Source organism: Oryzias latipes (assembly GCF_053564925.1).
Source record: "Oryzias latipes strain Hd-rR chromosome 1 unlocalized genomic scaffold, Olatipes_Hd-rR_3.1 chr1_Y".
Classification (NCBI taxonomy): Eukaryota; Metazoa; Chordata; class Actinopteri; order Beloniformes; family Adrianichthyidae; genus Oryzias; species Oryzias latipes.
In genome coordinates this window covers 957598-980312 of record NW_027616335.1, presented here as the reverse complement: position 1 = coordinate 980312, position 22715 = coordinate 957598, and the positions used below count along the sequence as shown (strand labels likewise).

The following is a 22715-nucleotide window of genomic DNA, read 5'->3' as shown; positions in this document are numbered from 1 at the left end:
TGTCTCATCTTTATTTCCTTTTGACTCTTTAATCTTTGAGGACTAAATTAAAAGCAATGAACACCAAGGTCTGTACCACCCAAGGGACTTACCACAGCTCCTTCCTGTGCAGCAAGAGACTGCCACTAAGTACAGTGGTGAGTATTTACTCTGCAGACTCGACTGTGAGCAAAACTACACAATGTAAATGAAATTTAACCGACAAACAAATGTTGGCATCTACATCTAAATTTTAAACCTGTTTTTCTTTATAGGATAAAACCTTTTTTTTTTTTCCAGAGAATTGAATTTAGTTGGGGACTTTTTTACAGTGATGAAAGTCTTCCGGGAATTCCCGGAAATCCGGGTTTTTGAGCAAACCGAACGTACTTTCCGGGAAATAAAGACCTGATCTCTACGGACAAATCGCTTTCCGGATTAGAAAATGGTCTGAAATCAGCTAATTTTAGCTTTATTTTCTATATTTCTCCGCAGATCGCTTCCTCTATGGTCGTGGCCATCTTTCGTCTTCCCGGCCTAATTGACCAATGACGGGACGTTTTAGTTGCTTTCGGATGCGTCGACGGGTCTGATTGGCTCTGTCTGCACCACGTGGTCAGCGTGACTTGCTTCCCTAGAGACCAAAACTGGCGGACCCACGCTAAACTTTCACAAACACATCTGAAGAGTTTGCGATCAAATTTGTGTTAAAATAATGGCAGGCATCGTCATTATTGAGCGTGGTCACGACCTCAGTTGTGAGAAGACGATAAAAAACAAATTGAAGTGGTCTTGGCTGAAAAAAAAAAAAAGATTTTTAAGGTAGTGTAGGTCAAATACTTTTTTGTGTAAAATAATCTCAAAACCACATTTTGAAATAATTTCAATTTTAGTTTTGAGTTTCAGTTTTTATTTTGAATACATTTCTCTATCTAATTTATTTGTATTTCCTAATTACCATGATTTAGTTCAGTATAGTTAACATTAATTATAAGTATTTGATGGTTTGGACCCGCACTCCCTTAAAAAATAATGTTTACAATGTTTAGCTTAGTTTGTATGTTTGTTTTGATATTTCCCAGATTACTTAGTATTGGTGTTAAAGAATTGATGTATTATGTTATAGAATTATAGTTTAAAGCAGATCCCATATTTTGATGTAATTATAGTTTGAGAAAACAGTGCAAGTGGATGTTGTACATCAGTCATTTCTAAAGCAGAAATAATGTATAAATAACTGAGGTATTTTCATAGAATATCATAGTTACTGGTGTTCTTTTTGCCATTTGGGGCTTTGATGTTACTATATTTTAGCAATTGTATGTTTTGCAGCTTTAAGGAAAAGCGTAGATTGTAGGATTGTGTTACTTTGAGCAATTTTCCAAATTCTTTTTTAGGACCAGCAAGTCCTTAATGGAGAGTCAAACTAGGGGTTTGAATGACAAATCATGATGCTCTAATTAGTCTTAGTTTCTTGATAAAGAAGTGAATAACTAGCTGCCAGAATGCACGTATTTTTCCAAAATTTCACTCTGTGCCCGCCATATCGCTCAAAGAAAAGTTCAGGGATTTTTTCCTTGCCTGACTTTCATCACTGTTTTTAAGATCTGATGGATTTGGTTGATGCACTTAAATACTGTTGAAGCTATAAAATAGCTGCTCAGCTTCTTTTCTCCTCTAATTTATACATTTAGTGACATACATGAGACTGTGTATTATAATGCCTGAAGCCTCATACAATTAAAATATTTAAAATTTAAAAAATTTAAAATTTAAAAGTACATGTTTTTAGATCATGTATCCTTAAAAAGGAAACATGTGCAATTAGAGTGGCCCTCCGTTAGTTGTTTCTTTCACTTTAAGCTAAGAAAAGAAAAAGTCTTTTCTCTTTTTTCCAACAGCTGTTTGGTCTTGATATTTGAATTAATTTAGGCCCACTTTGAAAGATGTATTTTATAGAAGCGGAAACCTTCATGGGTATTTTTTTTTCTGTAGTGCATCTTTCTCATTACATTTCTCAATGTAATGATTAAAACAGCAACTTTCTAAAAATTCCAAGCAGACATAAAGATCAGTGCTGGTTTCATCTTGTTTTCTAAGGAAATTACATAGATGTAGCCCTAAGGAAAAAAATGACTCGAGTCTAAATGGCATTCTGTTTGTGTCTTTTACCATTGTCTGGCGTGACGAATGTCTAAGTCCTGAGAACAATTCAATTCTATACTTAGTGAAGATAATTAAAGCCCTGCTGTGATGGGATGGAAAGACACTTTTAAAAAAAAGAAGAAAACAGTTTAAGTTAGTATAATTGCTTTTGGATCACATTTTAAAGCAGAGCAGTTAGTTGAACACAAATGCTAATGACCCAACTATGTCTGCTGTTGCTATAGAGACAGGATCCTATGTGCAAGTCATTATTGTAGACATTAACATTAACAGTAGAAACATTGAGTTTCTAATATGTCAGGTGAGCTCTGCCAGCATGTTGAGTTCCTCAGTGTGTCTTCAAAGCAAACTTTACATGATTGTAGAATAAGATTCAAGCATGTGCTGTGGCTAAATGCAATTAGCGTTTAATACTTAGACTTACATGATTCATTAAAGTTAATAAACCGTGTGAGGCTACTGATGTGTTTGTTAATTAGGTCAAACTTCAGGTCATCTGTTACTGCTGTTAAAACTGATGTATGACAAAAAAGAAAGCATATGATTTCTGGTTTAGTTCGACATTGTTATTGATGTCTTGTTGTAATCATGCCATTTATTATTGCCGTATTTTCCACACCGGATTATAAAGCGCAACGTCAATAAACTGAAAAACTAGTCACATATAAGCAAGACAAAAAAAGTCAGCGATACGTCTGTACGTCAGACTTTTTCAAAAAGCATTTCGGACACCATGCTCACTACAATTTTTTGTTTTTTTTTAAACAGCGAATACGACGCCCCCAATTTCACCAAGTTAAAATCTAATTGGTATGTGCGTTTTATGATGACTATTTTTATGTCCCCTGTGTTCTGATGGTTAAAACGTTGATATGTTAATTAAAAAAATTAATTTAAATACATGATTTTTACAAAATTGTTTAAAAGAAATGCATTGTGGTCTATATTCGCTAACCTAGTGTAGCATCGATGCACACTGGTTTTTCGTAGAGATTTGTACATAGCTGTGTACACAGTCACATTCTGACACATCTACATGTTAGGCGCGTTAGCGTATTTTCATTAAAACTTAAACTTATGTGGCACTCATAAAAAATCAGACTGACATTTTGACAGTTCCTCTTAAAATCAATTCCACATCGGTAAGCATAACTAGAATTAATCCACACATAAGGCACTATGGATTATAAAGGTTACTGTTGTTTTTTTTTTTGTTAGGTTAAGGCTTTTGAGTGCGTCCAATAGTGTGGAAAATACAGTGTTTTTACTGTTGTTAGTGGTGTTTGCTAGGAAACGCTTGAATCGAAGCTAGGTTTTTCTGGAGTATTTTAAAACGTTTTTTTTAAAACTTTATAAAGCATTGGGAAATGGTTTGATTTGATGATGAATTCTGGTACTTGCCAAGTGACACTTCTTAATCCTATTTTCCTTATTTACCTAATGATAACACAATTGCATATCTTAAATAACAAATGGAGAATGTTGGTGCAGGCATTTTGACTTGTTAATGATGTTTTTTTGTAGTTGTCACAAATGCATGATGGTCCTAAGTCATGGTTATTAAAATTGCTGCTTTTTAAATCAACCAACCCAATTATGTGAACCTACTGGAGTTAAGGCATTGCATATCTAATGGTCTCCAACCAAGAAAAAACCTGCAGAGATTTTTTTTGCCAACTGACCAGAGGTCAGACTGACTTCCTCTTTAGTTGCACCACCATGACTTCATAGGGATTAAAGGAAAAGACTTTGCATATTACTACAGCTCATAGTGCAAGATGAAGAGATGTGAAATCAGTAATAAGAAAGCAGAGGTAGGAAGATTATGAGTCTTTGAAATAGGTCACGAAATAAGCCTCCCAAGAGGATCTAGATGGAAGGATTATCCATCACAATGAGAGCAGCTAATCAAAAAACTGGTTTTATATTGCATGGCAGGAATAAAAAAAAATCCTAACAACGTTCTGTTTGAAAAAAAGATATATATTAAAGGTACGCTCTAGAATATAATTTATTTAGGAGATGAATCCTCTTCTCATTCCCATAGAGTTAAATACTGCTGTTCAGTCTGATCTTCTACATGTCTGAGATACACACAGAGTCTTTATGTGACATGACAGCGTTAAACAGAAACAGCAAGACATGAGTGCACACACAGCACATTGGATCGTCTTTGTTCAATAGGATATTTCTCTGCACAAATCTGCCACATCAACGCTCATGGCTGTGAATACTGCATTGATCTCCGACTCCAGGAGGCACGGACTAAACAGCAGCTTTAAAATTGAGATTTATTGCTTTCTGTAAAGTATTGAACAGTTCACATACGCAGATATTTTTGCAAAAGGGTTTAGTAGGGTTAATATGTGCAAGTGTGTATGTGAAGGAATTTGTTTTATTATTATCATTGCTTAAATGTATTTGGTTAAATGTATGTTTAAATGTTAACTCAGATTGACCTTTTTACCTCTTCTGAAAACAGTTGTGTGTTTGTTCATCTGCTTCTCATCTCCCACCCAGGATGAGGGGTTTACGACACACTGTCCTGAGCTGATAAGGGATACTGTTTGAAGTTAGAATCCAACCAAATGGGTCATTATACGACACCCCCTAATGAACTTTTCCTCTTTGTCTTGAAAATGTTACCTCCTTCTTGTGTTCTTAATAAAAGGTGCACAGGGAGAGGCAGACCTTTGAGAAGAGAAACGTGGTGGACCTTTTCCAACACATTTGCTCCTCTCCCTCGTGCATGAGAAACTTGATTCTTGTTGTGGTTTGTTGTTTATAATTGTGTTTTTCTTTAATGTCTAGATGCATTTATCTGACAGTGTAGAAAAGGGATTATTGAAACCAAAATGTGCAGCTACTACTTTTACTCTCTTCTTCAATCTGCTGATTATGCAGCAGGTTAAAAACAGAAATGTTCATTCCTCCTTTTTTTTTATTTGTTCCGTTTTTTTTTTTACAACATTCAATTAACCTTTATTTGAAAAAAAATCTGAAAACAAGCTCACCTGCTCATACTGTTGGGCTCTAAATTTGCACAGGACTTGGTGTGTTTCAGACATCCACTCATGAGCATGAAATGGCCCTTAAGGGGCCAACACGTTGACCTTCCGTGAGCCAGGTCTGAAGGTTGGATATAACTGGCTCTACGATAGTTCAGCAAGTACGCTCACAAGCAAGTTTCATTGTCTCAAAGCTCCAAACCTTGTGTTATTAACACTTTACCAACGAAAAATCACCACTAGGTCATAAAGCTTCTCAAAGCAATAAAACAAATATGAAAGTGAACAAAAGTTTGGAACTTATTTTAGGATTCATAAAAACCATAGCTGCAGCAGTGGATTAAATGTATACAGCTTTGCTAAAAATTGTTAGCATTGGCCCTGATTTACTAGGATACCAACTAAAAAGACCTAACTAGAATTGTCTGCACGTAATCACATGTAATTGCATGACACTGGGCTTTTCTGTTCAACTAATTGTTTTAGGAGTGACAGGAGCACACTGCAGTTCTCTAATCAGTGTAATAGAACTTAAGCACTGAGGCTTTATTTGAACAAATAACACAGAGAGTAGCCCTTGACAATGCGGGACTCCAGCTTTAAGGCAGGATGTCATGGCCATTGCTGTGCACACAACAGCTAATCACTATATATTAATACAGAAAATGCTCTTTCAAGAGGGGTCATAGGTGATGGAAAGAAGTGAACAGGTGAGGTGGAAGAGAGAAGCGTATAGTGCATGAAGGAATGCTAAAAGTCGAAATGTGATTCTGGAGAAAAGAGATGTTTATAGGCACCATTTGGATTAGTTTTAGTTTATAACCAAAATCATGTATGCCCTTAAATCACCTTAAAGGAAACATTTCAATGCAATTATCTACAAGTAATCCCTTACTTTACACCAGTGGTCCCTAACCCCGGGGTATTTGGTACCGGGCGGCACACAAAGAATAAATAACTAATTACTCCTGTTTTATTTATTTCGGAATCTGAAAGATGTTTTATTTTGAAATTTTGCCCGATTCTCTGTTACATCCGTCTATGTCACTCTTGACACAGGCCAAGGCGCTCTTCGTCATATCGGTCTGCGGCATTTAAAAGGTTTGGGACCATTGCTTTACACTATTACAGCCTCTGATGTATATTGAATTATTCAAATGTAGTATTTTAAGATAATTTAATCACAATATCAACAGATATGAAGAAAAAATAATGATACTAAAAGATGTACCCCACCACCTTGTACAATTAGGTGAAATGGCCATATTGTTTTTTGGCCAGGTGAAGGTTAAATGTATACAAACTCACAATAATAATAATAATAATAATAATACATTTTATTTAAAAGCGCCTTTCAAAACACCCAAGGTCACTGTACAAAGTTAGAGGTAAAACACAATAAAATCACAAGTTAAAAACAATAAATAAATTGGATTCATTAATAAAATCAGCTGACAGAAAATGAGAAACTGTGTTCCGGAAATGCAAGCTTGAACAGAAAGGTTTTGAGTCTGGATTTGAAGATCAGAAAGGAGTCAGTGTTACGGAGGTCTGGGGGGAGAGAGTTCCAGAGTTGGGGAGCAGAGCGACTGAAGGCACGGCTCCCCATGGTAACCATACGGGCCGGAGGGACAGAGAGCTGAAGGGAGGAAGAAGATCGAAGAGAGCGAGAGGGAGGGTTAACATGGAGGAGATTAGAGAGATAGGAGGGAGCCAGGCTATGGAGGGCTTTGAAAGTGTAGAGAAGGAGCTTGAACTTAATCCTAAAGGCTACTGGAAGCCAGTGCAACTGCTGGAGAACGGGAGTGATGTGATGGAAGGAGGGGGTTCTGGTGATGATGCGGGCAGCTGAATTCTGGACCAATTGAAGCTTATTTAGAGTTTTGTTGGGAAGACCATAGAGAAGAGCATTACAATAGTCGAGACGAGAAGTGACCAGACTATGAACTAAAATGGAGGCAGAGTGGATGGTGAGGGAGGGGCGGAGACGATTAATATTACGTAAATGATAGTAGGCTGACCGAGTAATGCTATTGATGTGGGATTGAAATGATAATGTACTATCAAGGATGACACCCAGACTCTTTACTTGAGGGGAGGGGAAAACTGGAGAGGAATCGATGGAAAGGTTAAAATTAGGAATTTTGGAAAGGGTGGATTTGGAACCTACGAGGAGTAATTCAGTTTTATCACTGTTAAGTTTGAGGAAGTTTAGGGTGAACCAGGTTTTTATTTCAGACAGGCAGGAGGAGAGGGAGGCAGGTGGAATACAAGAGTTGGGTTTACTGGACAGATAGAGCTGAGTGTCATCCGCGAAACAATGAAAATCAATATTGAATTTACGAAATATATTGCCAAGGGGTAGCAGGTAGGTAATGAAGAGGAGGGGACCGAGGACAGAACCTTGAGGAACACCAGATGAAATGAGTGAGGGTTGGGATTTGAAAGAATTCAGTTGAATAAACTGAGTGCGGCTTGAAAAATAAGAATGAAACCAGCGGAGGGGGGTGGACTCGATACCGAGGGCTGAAAGTCTGTGGAGAAGGATGGAGTGAGATATGGTGTCAAATGCTGCGCTCAAGTCGAGGAGGATGAGGATGGTGAAGAGTCCAGAATCAGCTGCAAGGAGAAGGTCATTGGTGATTTTTAGTAGGGCAGTTTCTGTGCTATGAAGGGGACGGAAACCAGATTGAAAGGGTTCAAAAAGATCATTTTGGGTGAGATGATGGGAAAGTTGGGAGGCGACAATTTTTTCAAGAATTTTTGAAATGAAGGGGAGGTTAGAAATAGGACGAAGATTATGAAAGGAATTGGGGTCTGAGCCGGGTTTTTTTAGGATGGGTCTGACGGCAGCGATCTTGAGGAGTGAGGGGACAATACCTGATGTCAATGAGGAGTGAATAATGGCACAAATGAAAGGAAGAAGAGAAGGAAGGCAGGATTTAACCAGGGATGTTGGTAGGGGATCTAGCAAACATGTGGATGGTTTGGACTTATGGATGAGGCGGGAAATTTCACTGGGATCAGGGAGGAAAAAGGAAGTGAATATATGATACAATACAAGCTAGTTACAGTGGATGTGAAGCAATCTGGTAATACTTGCGAATGTTGTGATTTTTTTTGGGATTAGTTAAAAATATAAAACTCAAGCTCACGACAAAATGCTAATTTTTTTGTACTTTGACGTTGCGGTCTTTGTATTCTAGATGGTCACAACACAAAACTGTTTTTACACAAAAAGAGTAGTATAAATCATCACAATTGTTATATTTAATTGAACAATTAAACTAGACATGGATATGTCAATATTCGTCAAACTGTTTTAAAGGCTATATGGTATTTTCATATATATATATAGTTATGTAAAAAAAAACGCCTTTGACCTTGCAACATTTTTGGGATTGGCTAACAAAAATCAGCAGCGACAGACTTGTGTTGCAACGAGGCTGAGAGAACCATCCAATTAGCGGAAGTGTTGACCTACCGCCTTCTAATTGTCAATAACTCTCACTGAAACTGTTTGCACAAAGTAAGATGTCCAGAACAGAGGGGTGAAGGGTAGGCATTGAGCGTTGGTGTGTGTTTAAGCTGCACAGCACTGATCTGCACACATGGGAGCTTGATTTTACAAGTGCAAGGACAGTTCCGCTTCAGTGCAAGAGCCCAGTTATGCTCATACAAACTTTGGACAGCCCTTTCCTTTTCCTGGACGTACAATTTCTGACTGATACCTCTCCAGTATCGCCCTTTGTCATGGATTGTAATGCAATTACAATGGATTTTCTCGTCACACCTGCTTTCAACCCTTACTTACCTGTCTCTGGAGTTCACATAAACTCAAGCAAGACTGCAGGTCCAGATGGTGGCAGTCCCCAGAATCCTCAAACCGTGTGCAGACTAGTGAAATGCCTCTGCAGTCCCCGCTTCAGTTTGAAATAGATAGGAACAATGTATGTTGGAAGTCAGAGATTGTATCTTTTTGGTTTGTTTAAAATCCTTGAATGGTTGACCTCTCCACTCTTGGTTGTACCTTAAATACTTCTACACCTTCGGGCTAAAGCCCAGTTGCTTCATTTGCTGGTATAGTACATCTTTCTGTTGGCCATCATGGAATACTGATTCCGACCACAAGTGATTGTATTTGTTTGGAGTCTATTTATGTCAAACCCAGCCAATCCTTAACTTTAGCCCCAGACTCTTTTGCTGTCATCTTCATGTTTATTCGAAATAATTTTATAACTTTCCTGTATATGACTGATATACAGGAAGGATATGACTTGTTGATTAAGTGTTGCAATAATTGATGCCATAATGACCTGTGTGCCACATCACATGCTCACAGTTTAACTGCACCGTCCTGAATATATTTGAACAAGTAAAAGACCACAAATTTGTTTTACTCTAATTTTGTCTACCATCATGCCAGAGTACATATAACCCCAAAATCTAGTTTGTTTAGTTGCTGTGATCGCATATATGCTTGGACTCAGAGAGCTTTACCTGCTAGTCCTCTTCCATGGACTTAAGGCTGTGTGTTATGACATCAAATATTTAATTGTGTGCATAAGTCTCTGCATAAATTTCTGGGTAGAACTTTTTGATTGTGGAGCTGGGCGAGAAATGCCAGACAGATATAGTCAGGGTGACTTCAGGACACATCACGGGATTCTAAACCCATTTTCCTTTAAACTCTAGAGAAGTCCTGGAAGAAACATGGCAAAAAAGGATCAGCTTAGTGGTAAGTCAGGTATTCGATGCACCCAAGTCTATAGCTTTATTTTGGTAAAGGATTAGATATTTTGGAAATGCAACTGATTCCTATAATGTAAAGTTTGTAAAAGATGTTTGAGGTAAGAGAGAGATACCATTGCACTTTGCACACCTATAAGAAAAAAAGTCTGTACAGTAGTCTGACAAGAAAATGTATGGCAAATTAATTCACTTGGATTAACCCTTGTGCTATCCTAGGCACTTTAACGTTGGGAGTTGGGTCATCTAGACCCACTAGACAGTGCTCCAAACCACTTTTCTTCAATGATTTGTAATCTTCACTGGTGTCCATGGATTACATGAAATCTTTCCACCTTTATCCACCTTTGTCATGGTAGGGAGAACACGTCAATGGAAGGGTGGGGTCATCTAAGATAGCACAAGGGTTAAATAGGAGTCCAGTGACCAGATATTAGTTGTTGTAATAATAGTAGTAGTTGAGTCAAAAGCTATAAGCCATGTCAAGTTAGAAATAGCCTGACATTGCTATCTTGCGAATGGCAAAGACATGCAGTTGTGACACCAGGTGTTCTTGTTTAGAGGAGTTTAGATGGTGCTCTGCATTGAACAAAACACACACACACACACACACACACACCCACACACACACACACACACACCCACACATATATATATATATATATATATATATATATACATATATATATATATATATATATATATATATATATATATATATATATATATATATATATATATATATATACATATATATATGTGTGCTTCAGCATTACCCGGAGCACAACGGCATTACCCGCAACACAACGACATAAACCGCAGCACAACGGAAATGACGGAAAAAGAGAAAATGAGGGCTTTTCTTTTTCTACGGGCGGAAAAAAGCGGAGTTTCATATATAAAATAAAGAGCTCAGAGACACGTTTGGGTGTAGAGGACCGCTGCAGCCTTTATTTTCCTTTTCATTCACACACACTGAAGCATTTGTCACCTTACGTCATGTAGCTGTCATCCGAAAACCAATGCGGAAGTAAAGAATGTTACATATACCCCCTCCTCCAGGTGAAACGTCCTGTTTCAACATAAAACAATGTAGAGGAATAAATATAGTCTGTTATAGCAGAGTGCGCCTTCTCAGACGGAAGCATCACACAAATGTAGAGATCTTGTCTTTGGTGGAGGAAGAAAGGACTAAGTGGACAGCTGCAGGGACACAGACAGCTTTATGGGGCTGATCCTGCAAGCCACCCATCAATAAATAAAACATTGATAAATCGTAAACCAAAGAAATTAGCTTCCAACCATTTGGAATGTTATCAATAAACATTCAGCTCACCTGTTGAGTTTAGTTGGTCAGCTCTGCTGCTGTGTGGCCTTCCCTTGCTGCTCTGTATGCTCACCTCCACTTTAATCTTGTAAAATTAAGAGTTTTTTTGTCGTAAACTATCAACTTTTTTCTCGTAAATTTACGGCTTAAAATCTGGTAATTTTTTTATTTGTTTTTTGGTGGCCCTAAACCTCTGTCGTACCAAATAGTTTGAAACTGAATTAATTTTTTTCCGCGGGTAGGAAATTTCCTCTTTTACCGTCATTTCCGTTGTGCTGCGGTTTATGCTGTCGTGTTGCGGTTTATGCTGTCATGTCATTTGTGTCGTTGTGTTGCGAGTAATGCTGTTGTGCTTCGGGTAATGCCATTGCGTTCTTTCTTTTGTATGTAGCGTGAGCCCTGTCGGCCACCGTAGAATTCAAACAACAGTGTGAAAAAGACACAAAAAAAAGCAACAACACATGTGGTCTATGCCCTTCCTGCAGAGCATTGAGCACCAGCTCATATTGGCCAGAGATGCAGTCACATTAAGGATATGAAAGGGTGAATAAATATAGAAAAAATTACTCCCGGGAAGGAGCCGGCTCATGTTGTTCACACCAAGAGAGAGTTGTTTCACTCGCAACTGACACAGAGTCTCTGCTCTGCTGCTCCTTGGGGATGAGAATCTCTTTTCGTCTCATCTTTGAGCCAGTTTGTAAAGCAATGTGACTGCTGGAATGAGGGCATGTCTTTACTTTGACCGATCCCTAAATCTGTCCTTGCATGCGTGCCAGTATGCCCCAGTTATGTTTTTAAATTAACCTCTGTTTCGTTTCATTTAACCAAGAGAAAATTTCAAAGCCTGCAAAACCTATCTAATGAAGTAACAAGGCTTTCTACATTCCAGTAATTTTAAGTGATACAGAAATTTGAACTGCAATTCGTTACGATCCTCTATTACTGATAAAAGTAATTAAATGCAATTCCTTACATTAATTCCTTACATTGTAATCTGTTACACGGATGACTGGATATCTTCAATATTGCTCACCATTTTTGTTGAACCAATATTGTAAGATTTAGGCTGAAAAGTGCAACAAGCTAGCAAGCAGATGGATGATGGGAAGCAGGGATGGGCTTACTCCATGCAAACAGTCCTGCCTACAATTCAGAGATTTTTTCTTTTTTATGAACTACTGCTTTTCTGCAGAAACTATATCCTAGAAAACGACACAGATTTTTATATTTCTGCTAAAAACTGCATTTTCCTAATTAAAAGACCCTTGGTGTAACCGGGATAACTCTTATCTTAATTTATAATAGCACAAAATTTGTTCAAGCATTACCATACATGAGAGATCTCTAACAAACTGCTGCATTACACTCCAAGTCATAGACTCTCCTTTCTTCTTCCTTTGACTCCCCTTTATATTCCAAAGTCTTATGTTCCCCTCCCCTTCTGTACGATCTCCTGTTACAGGGGTGGGTGCCATCATCCTAAAATAATTTTGTTATCCCAATTCATCCTATTTTGTATTGTCCTTTTTGGTATTATTATTTTTTGTATAGTTATGTTTCTAACTTGTGATGTGATGATTACAATGTATTGGTGGTTTAGAAGAGATATTTTGGGGATTCACAAATTTTGTTTTGTTTTGTTTGTATAGGAACTGGAGTGGGCAGGATAATACAGTGTATTTTCTTTTTGTTTGTTACCAGGTATGTATGGATAAATGCAAGTGTACAATGTGTTACAAAGCTTGTAAAAAGCTTTAGCCTAGCATGCTGCGTCCGCCGTGTCGCGGCCCTTCTGGACGATCTCCTGTTAGATAGGACCTGGAGTGGGCAGGATCATACAGTATATTGTTTTCTGTGTTTGTTACCAGAAAGAAAGGGAGGCTTCTCTCCAAGAGTTCACACTGTTTCACGCCAAAATAATTAACTAGCACATCGCAGAAAGCGTTTTACAATAGACTGAAATATGATCAGACTGGGACTTTAATTATCACCGTTACAACTGATAGATTTACAAGGATTGTTTGAGCATTTCATGATGAATGTTTCTAAAATCAGGGCGAACACAAATCTGCATACAGAGTGTCCGCCCTGTGACTAGAGGGTCATGAGTTCAAATCCAGGCAGAGTCATACCGAAGACTCCAAAAATGGTACCCAATGCCTCGCTGCTTGACACTCTGCATTGAGGAATTGGATTAGGGGAATTAAGCCACCAAATGGTTCCAGAGCGCCGCTGTGTCTGCAGCTCACCACTCCCCAAGGGGATGGGTCAAATGCGGAGAACAAATTAGGGACTTTAACTTTAACATCAATGATGAATTAAAAGTTAATGTAAAGTTCAAATTAATTAGCCAGTTAAGTTCACATACTGATGTTGGCTCCCTGGTGGGACTCTCATAATCATTCAGCTGAGTTGTGCTGTGTTGTGAATTTTCCCCTTGGGAATAACAGGAACATGTAAAATGATCAGATCCTCTAGGGGCTGAGATGTATAAAGATCTATGGAGAAGCTAGTGCTTAGGCAATGTGGTCAGTTCTGTTGATCAATCACTGGACTCACATCAATGCCTGAATAAAAATTGAACTTGAAGAGACAGGCATTTTTACTTTGATAAACCCCTTGAACCTGTCGTAGAAGTGGTAATGCTCCAGTTCAAGAGTCCGATTGTACTGAAAAGAAAAGTGCTAAATGGTAGAGAATACTTATTTACTTAAAGAAGTCATGGTCTCCTCAGGTCAGCGCTTTTTCTTTTTTTTTACTCCTGGGCATCCATTCATGTGATACCCCTGGTTAAAGAAGAACACACAAATTTGCACTCTAAAATAAATATTGTCAAAAAATTGAGAAATCAGTTATTACTAAAACATAATTATCAAATAATGGAAAATTTCAGCTAAAGAAAATAAAGATTGTGAAGTAGTCTATTACTCTGGGTTCAACTGACTTCATCAAAGGAAGAAAAAAATAATTCAATGCTTTTTTCAAAATGAACATTCAACATATAATGGTTCTTACAATGCTTTTTTAAGCTTTGGTGTTTTTTGCAGATGTCAGCTTGTAAGCAGATCCGGTTAGTAAATATACTCATTAAAACACAAAAGTGTAAAAATGTGATGTCAAGGCTAATGTCTCATATAGGCACTAAGGCTACTGATTCTAAGTACAAATCCAACTACACACATGCCCACACAATTTAGGAATCCCTTAATCCTGTGACATGGAGGATACGATTCAAGCAGTGACCTAAAAATAACACCGGTGTGCCGATATAAGGCTTTTTCATGAGAAACACTACAGCTGCATAGTCATCAGAGGAGAAGGATGATATCGTAAAGCCACCTCTAACAGTCTTATCTTAGCTACGCAGGAGCGCATCTGGCTATTAAACCATTAATGTCACGCCAAGCTCAGACAAATTGATGCCATTTAAAATAACGGAGAAGGATATCTTTTGTGAAAAATGTCTGAAGAATATCTTCGTTTTTTCTTAGGGGGGAAATTGGAGCCTCCTCTTTTGCCGTCAGACTTCACGTTGAGTCACCTAGATGCAAGAAACTGCTGATAAGACACTCAAAGGCCATTTTCTAAAGATGTGTGATAACAGGGGTGCCAGCAAAAATCCAGTTCACTAATCGGTCCTGCTTCATTTTGATATTTCATCTGCTGTGGATGGGAGTCACTTAACTGTGCCCACAATACCATGAGACATAGGAGTAAAATGATCAACTGATACCTGGAGACAAAAAGAGATTAAATAAAAAAATGAAACAACAAAAAACAACAAAACTTTGGTTTTTGCTAAAATAGATGTAAAGTTTGTTCCATTACAGATGGATCCTGAGTGGATTTTTTAATAGCAATTCAGTCATATATTTTAGTTTAAATGCACTTCTGATCAAAGAAGCCCCTAATTTAAACACAGTTATCAGTATGTACACACAGTGACTCTCCCTTCATCCAAGGTTCATACCAGGTACCTATTGCTGTAAATGACAGCGTAGCTATAAAACTGTTTTGCCTTCTTGCATTCAGACTCCATAAGGTCTTCATAGCAACAGTATTGCAGGTCTGCAGGGAGAAAAGTAAGGGTGGATGTGTATGGATGAGAGAAACTGCTGACATGCAACCCATTTCAAACAGGTGGTTCAGTGTTACAAAACAGAGCTGTGGTTTTGACAGTACTGTTTCTAAAGTATACATCCAGCTGATCTTATCACCTTTTGTTATTCTGCTCTGGACTCTGAGAATACTCCAACAGCCGCAAATGCACATTGATGGTTTATAAATGCAAGCTAAAGCTGTCCAAGTGTTTTTCTTTAAAATGAATTACAATCATGTTCCATGCTGGTCATTACAAATGGGTTTAATATATACTTAAAGACCTACTCCAATGAAAATCATGTTTCTGGTGTTTTTCACATTTTCTTGTAGCATTTTTCTCATGATGGAGAACATATGTAAAGAACATTAAACTAAAAACTGCATTTCTAAGTAGTTCTTTACAAAAAAAGTCATTAGAGAGAAAAAAAACATGTTATACAGAATCTTCATCTATCTATCTATCTGTCCGTCCGTCCGTCCGTCCGTCCGTCCGTCCGTCCGTCCGTCCGACCGACCGACCGACCGACCGACCGACCGACCGACCGACCGACCGACCGACCGACCGACCGACCGACCGACCGACCGACCGACCTACCTATCTATATCTATATCTATATATAAATATATCTATATATATATATATATATATATATATATATATATATATATATATATATATATATATATATATATATATATATATATATATATATATATATATATATATATACAACAAGGCTATGTCCCACCAAGGTGGGGTAGCCTTGACAGGGCACACAATTTTATCTCCCTCCTTCTCTTCCCCAAACCCTCATCCTTCAGTGTGGGTGTGCGTGTGTGTGCGTGTGTGTGGGTGTGTGTGTGTGTGTGTGTGTGTGTGTGTGACTGGTCTAAGCCACACCACACTGCACCAGGGTCAGCTGCACACTCCAGTGTGGGCACCTCCACACAGAATGTTCATAACAAAGTTTAATCATATTTTCTGCAATATTCTGGTTATTTTACTTTCAATTGTTTATAAGTCTTAAGAGAAAGACACACACCTTTTAATTGAATAATTTCTTGGTTTAGTAAAAAAAAAGTGATTATACAACATTTCTGTCCAAGAAGTGGCTCTCATGGCATGTATTTATTCAGAGTGCTAGGTTTGGCTTAATGCCATTTCACTTTTGAATTATGTCTAAAATAAGACACACTTGTTATGACCATCACAACTTTTATTTTAAAGACCCACTCCAATGAATATCATGTTTTTGGTGTTTTTGTCACATTTTTATTGCAATTTCTGTTGATGATGTAAGAGGTACATAGAGAAAACTAAGCATAAAATTATATTTCTGAGTATATCTTTCTTCATACTGTTGTGAATCAGTAAAAGACAACTAAAGCTGTTTTGAAAAGAGCGTATTTTGAACAGAAAAATATGTTCGGCGTGCCACAAGGTCCCTGCTTCACACCATTATTATGCATTTAAAGGGGTGGGGGGGGTTCTCCCAGCCCACTACTCAGAGGGGAATTTCTAATGAACTACTGTCGCTCTGCAGTAACTATGTCCTAGAAAACGACACAGGTTTGTAGATTTTGCCTTAAAACGAAACAATACTATGTAAAAGACAACTAGGAAAGCTGTTACAATAGATCAAAAGATCATTGGGGTGAGTCTTTGAGATTTTTCTGTTATTCTTCTGGCCACATAAGATCAAATTAGACCTTCAGGTCCCCAAATCTTTACAACCTTTATATGAAGACATCATTTTCTAACAGACATGACAGTATTTAACAGAGCCAGTGCAGAAAGTCTTCTAATTGGTATGAAAAAATGCTTCTGGGATGTTTAAAGTGGGATGCCACATAGAACACGTTGAAGACATATATCTTCCGTGGGTAAACACAACTAAATCATAAAGCTGTGCTCTGCTTGAAAATGAAACTGGGATTAATTCAGAAACATCTTCCTACCAGCAAGTAATGAATCATTCCCTGAACTGTTTAACACCTCAGTCATCTCCAGCAAAGAAAATTTGTGAGAACATTTTTTAATTATCCATAGCGTAGCTTTTGTAATATTTAATTCATGACAGTTTCTACTTTATGGAGTTTTCAGTGTTCTTCAGAGTTCAAATGATTCTTGTTGAGCGTACGGTATGATACCAAAAACACACAGACATCTACATTTTGTCATCTATCTTTCATGCTTGCTGTGTAATATTTAATGGCAGAAAACAGGAGTAAATGGAAATCTAATGAATAAAAAATATAATTAAAAAAAGATATGACACATTAGATGCAGGAAGCTGGAGTTTCCCAGACCTAGGGTGGTCTGATAATTGCCCTCATCTATAGCAATTACAGAAATTCTTTTTATCATTTAAAAGGAGGTTCATTCAACCCAAATGATGTGAAAACATTTTATAATTTTGATACTACTTTTAATTAAAATCAAATGTTTATTTCATACTCTAACCCTGTCCCTGAACACACCGCAATAATTAATCAAGTGACTTAGGAAGCATCATAAAAACAGGATCTTAGTGTTCTTCATTAAGTTGGGTTGGGAGAAGGGTGAAGATTTCCCAGTAAAGATAAAGACTCTTTCTCATAAACTGTGTTAAATTTTTACCATATAGGGAAATGTATGTTTTTGTGGCATTTTTTTGATAACGGACAAAATTAAGCTCAAAATTATATTTCTGAATTATTCAAAGCTTTATGAATAGAAAGCAGAAAAGAAATGCGGTCTGAAAAAGAGCACATTTGTTATGTAGAAAATACACTTGGTCTGCCACAAGCTCCCTGTTCCCTCCATTCTGGTGATGCATCCACTTGCACACAAATAGATCCGTGTACATCTTTATTTTCCTCGTCTGAGCTGGCATCTGGCTCAGAACTGTACGGCTGGATAGCTCCAGTATTGCTCAGGATTCTTGTTATTGCTAATATTTTTGCACTGCTAATGGTAATGGTAATGGTAGGTTGGGGTTGTGAGGAGCTGTAAGCTAGCAGGAGAGAGTGTAATAAGGGAGGGGTCTTAGCAAAAGGTAGAGGAAGTGGGGGCGGGGTCGCTTCGTGCCAATGGTTCTGCCCATAACTTAGAGGTGAATTTCTTATGAACTGCTGCTGCCCTGAAGAAACTATGTCCTAGAAAGCTACAGAGTTTTTGATTTTGGCTTAAAACGACATAATTATAACGCTTTGAAAATAGATCAAAAGATGATCAGAGTAGGACTTTAAAAATGTTCTGGTTCCATCAATACACCAGTCCTCTGTATTTGGGTCTTTTTAAATCACTATATATCACATTTTTAAGTATTCAGTCCACCATTTTAAAACTATTCAACATTTTTCAGCAAACCTTCTGAATTTACTAATTACAGCAGCCCCATTTACCACCAGAATTGATTTAAAACATGAATAATAATAGTTCATTTCAACGCAGCGTCATATGTGTCACAATACAATTGTGACATGAAAAGAACCCAGCACGTCTATAATCTTTCATTTTCTACAGCTTTCTGTTCATATCACGCAGAGGATAACAGAAATCCCAGGTTTCACATTGCTAGAAATTGGTTTATTTTTATTCTTTCCAGACTAATGTGTACCCTCACTTGCTCTATAAGTTAGTTTCTGATTGTTTTTCCTGTCTTTACAATATTTTTTGTGTGTTTTCATTGCTGCTGTCTGTGTTTTTTTGTTGGTGAGATAGAAAACAGTGTTGTCCCTCTACCTGACGTGTTCTTTGTTTAACATCTGTCAGATCTTGAAATTTTATGTCTTAACCTGTTTCTCTGTTTTTAATTTTAGTATTATCTCCTAGGTATTATGTAAGATGTTTGTGTTTTTCTTTTTAAGACAACTCCATAGAGTAGAGCTGTTTCGAAATAGCTGGTGGCAGAGGAATCCCAGAGCAAAGGTGGGAACAAAGACAAAAGCTTTACAAAGAGTTATTCTGAGAAACATTTCACTGTAGCTTTGTGCTACGTAAAATGGGCTTTAAACCCTCAGAAATGATTAGGGCTATGTGTTCATTTTTGTGTTGCACTTTCTTTTTGTTTTCTTCTCTGTTATCGTTAAGCCAGATCAGTGTTGCATTGGGCATTACGTTTAATATAAATTGAAAGGTTTAACAGAGTTAAGCAAGAACTAACTACTAAAACTTAATTTTTGAGCCATTTCATAACCAAATTTACTCAAATTTACTTATATAATGTTATTGAAGTAACATGCACATGAATGCGTGTTTTAAGAGTTATTCTTTCTTGCATTTATCACTCCCTTTTTATATGGTTATGTGTATACCATATGGGTGGTATTGGTCTAAATGTAGTCTGCCAAAATATTAGTGGAGATAAGATATTTGCTTTAAAGTCCCACTCCAATCACATTCTGATCTATTTTCAAAGTGATCTCAGTGGTCTTTTAATCATGATGATGTCCTTGTTTGGCAAAATTTAAAAAACTTTCATTTTCTAGGACATAGTTTGTGCTAATGCAGAATTTATGAAGATCATAACAGTTGTACAAATCCATACATCCATTTTCTTAACCTCTTTCATCCCTTTTGGGGTCACAGGGCTGCTGGAGCCTAACCTGGCTACTGTTGGGCGAAGGTGGGGTACACCTCTGAAAAAGGTCGTCAGCCTGTCGTGGGGCTAAAAAAATCACACCTAGGGAAAATTTTGAGTAATCAGTCAACCCATCAAGCATGTTTTTGGACCGTGGGAGAAAATCCACATATGCACAGGGAGACCATGTAAACTCCACACAGAAATGTTGCTGCTAGGGTTTGAACAAGAGCCTTTTTGCTGTGAGTCAAGAGCGCCAACCACTGACACACCATGCAGGTCCGCAAATCGCAAATACAAAAAATATAGTGACCTGCAAAACAGAAGAATATAATATAAAAACACTGTAATAAATATGGAGCCAAGTCTTAAAAGTTGTCCAACTTGTGATTATGCAGTGCATCTAGTGCAGACAAGTGCACAACCATCAGGCAAAGGTTTTTTCTCAAGTGCTCAATGATTGTGGTGACACTGGTCACTCGTTTTTTCATGGGATATTTTATGACCCACAGGAATACTCAGTGCTCAATGCCATGCAACTAATAAGAAATTGAGTTTTGACCTTATTTTTTATTGTAAAAGCACTGATCCACAGTGTCAGGTCAAGTCTGCCATCAGTGTCTGTCACTACGGAGCTGCACTGTATTTGGTTAACGCAGGCACAATGGGCATATATCTGTGGTTCAGCCTCATCAAAATACAACACTCTGAAATGTAACTGATGCAGAAATATAACTTAAAGGATTATCTTTTGTACTTAAACATAATCTTTTTTTAATCCAAAACTGAGAGATTTATGCATATTATCTCACACAGAAACACACCAATATGATCTTGTGCAAGAGGGAAGCGCTTTACTAAAATTATAATGCTTCATATTGTTGGGACCACATACCCTCTTGACATGGTAAAACATTTACCGGGGGGTGGGGAGGTCTTTTTTAATTGCATTATGCGAGCTCAAATATTTATTGCCAACATGTGAGCTTTTAGAACACAGAGCCAACTCTCACAAACAAAAAGGTTGTATTTGAGGATAACTGAAGGGTAACGCTCGACGTTGTTTACACGTATTCATTCATCCGAAAGGAGAAAAACCCTGATGGAGGTCTTTTAGGTGCTTCACTAAAATTCTCTTTTCTTTTTAAGGGGGGTCAGGGGGAGTACGACGGAGTTTTAAGGCCACGGTGAGGAAAAAAAATTCTGGCCAACGTGGCGAGATTAAAGTCGTCATGTCGACTTTAATCTCGTCATGACGAGAAAAAACTCGACACAAAGTTTCGAGAAAAAACTCGTCGTGTTGAGATAAAAGTCGAAATAAAGTTTCGAGATTAAAGTCGCAATGTTGCCGAGAGCAGTGAAGCTGAGTCTTTCAGGAGTATTCAGTGTTATGGCTTATGTTAGTGAGCTAGTGGCTTTGTATTTAAGAGTTTACGACAGTTTTATGGCCACCAAAAAAAAGTAATTTTATTAGGAGATAAAAACTCGTAAATTTACGGGAAAAAAGTCATAGATTAACAAGGAGAAAACCCCGAAGTTGTCTGTTTATCGGAGCCTAGCTTGAAGATGAAATATGTGGAGCCTTTTGTGAAGCTTTATTTCCGGATTATAGGTTCAAAACAAAGAGATTCTGAGTCTTTTGGCGACTCAAAATCAGATTATTTTCCGTGTAGCAGTCTTTCCGGGGTTCGGTGTCAGTAAAGCGGAGTTTCATATGTAAAATAAGGAGCTCAGAGACACGTTTGGGTGTAGTGGATCGCTGCAGCCTTTATTCTCCTTTTCATTCACACACCCTGAAGTTCATCTGTCACATTACGTCATGAATCTGTCATCCGATCACCAATGCGGAAGTAAACAGTGTTACATACGCCCCCTCCTGCAGATGAAGCGACCCGTTTGATCATTAAAAAAACAAAGATGAATGAAAATAGTCTGTTATATTAGCATTACAACGTTGAAAAAGGCAAAAAGTGCTTCTCCTCCTCAGACGGAAGCGTCACACAAACATAGAGATCTTGTCTTTGGTGGAGGAAGAAAGGATTCAAGCAAACAGCTGCAGGGTCACCCGATGGCTATCGGGCTGCAGAGATCCTGCAAACCAACCATCCATAAATAAAACTTTAATGAATCGTAAATCAATCAAATGAGCCTCCAGACATTTGGAACGTTATCAATTAACATTCGGCTCACCTGTTCAACAAAGTTTAGTCGGTCTGCTCTGCTGCTGTGCGGCGTTCACCTGCTGCTCTGCATGCTCACTTCCACGACAATAATCTCGTAAATTTACGAGTTTTTTTCTCTCGCGCGCAACATTGCGACTTTAATCTCGAAACTTTATTTCGACTTTTATCTCGACAAGACGAGTATTTTCTCGAAACTTTGTGTCGAGTTTTTTCTCGTCATGATGAGATTAAAGTCGACATGACGACTTTAATCTCGCCACGTTGGCCAGAATTTTTTTTCCTCACCGTGGCCCTAAAACTCCGTCGTAGGGGGAGAGAGGATTGATTAGCTTTGAGGATTTTTTTTCACCATGGGTTCAACCACTTTAAGTGCACTAATACCAAGTTCTTTAATCGCGTCAGTCTTTGAGGACTTTGTTGGTTGATTTGGAGCTGTTGCCCAGAGATGCTCTTTTTTATTATTCACCATGTAAGGCAAAAATAGTACAGCTGAAAGAAACACTTCTGTCAGGAGACCCTGGTACTTGGGCAATCAGCACATTTATTTACAAGTGTGCTCACTGTGGCCCTTTTGCACTGCTGCAAAGTTTGTTTCCTTTCACTGCCCACTCTGTTCAGCATGGTGGATAGTTTATGT

At 37.8% G+C, this 22715-nt stretch overlaps 1 protein-coding gene across 1 annotated transcript in view; it reads right to left on the bottom strand.

Annotated features, from left to right (window-relative positions):
* Nucleotides 1-22715, bottom strand: part of LOC144990221 (uncharacterized) — a 280096-nt gene that overhangs the window by 10504 nt on the left and 246877 nt on the right. The window lies entirely within an intron of this gene.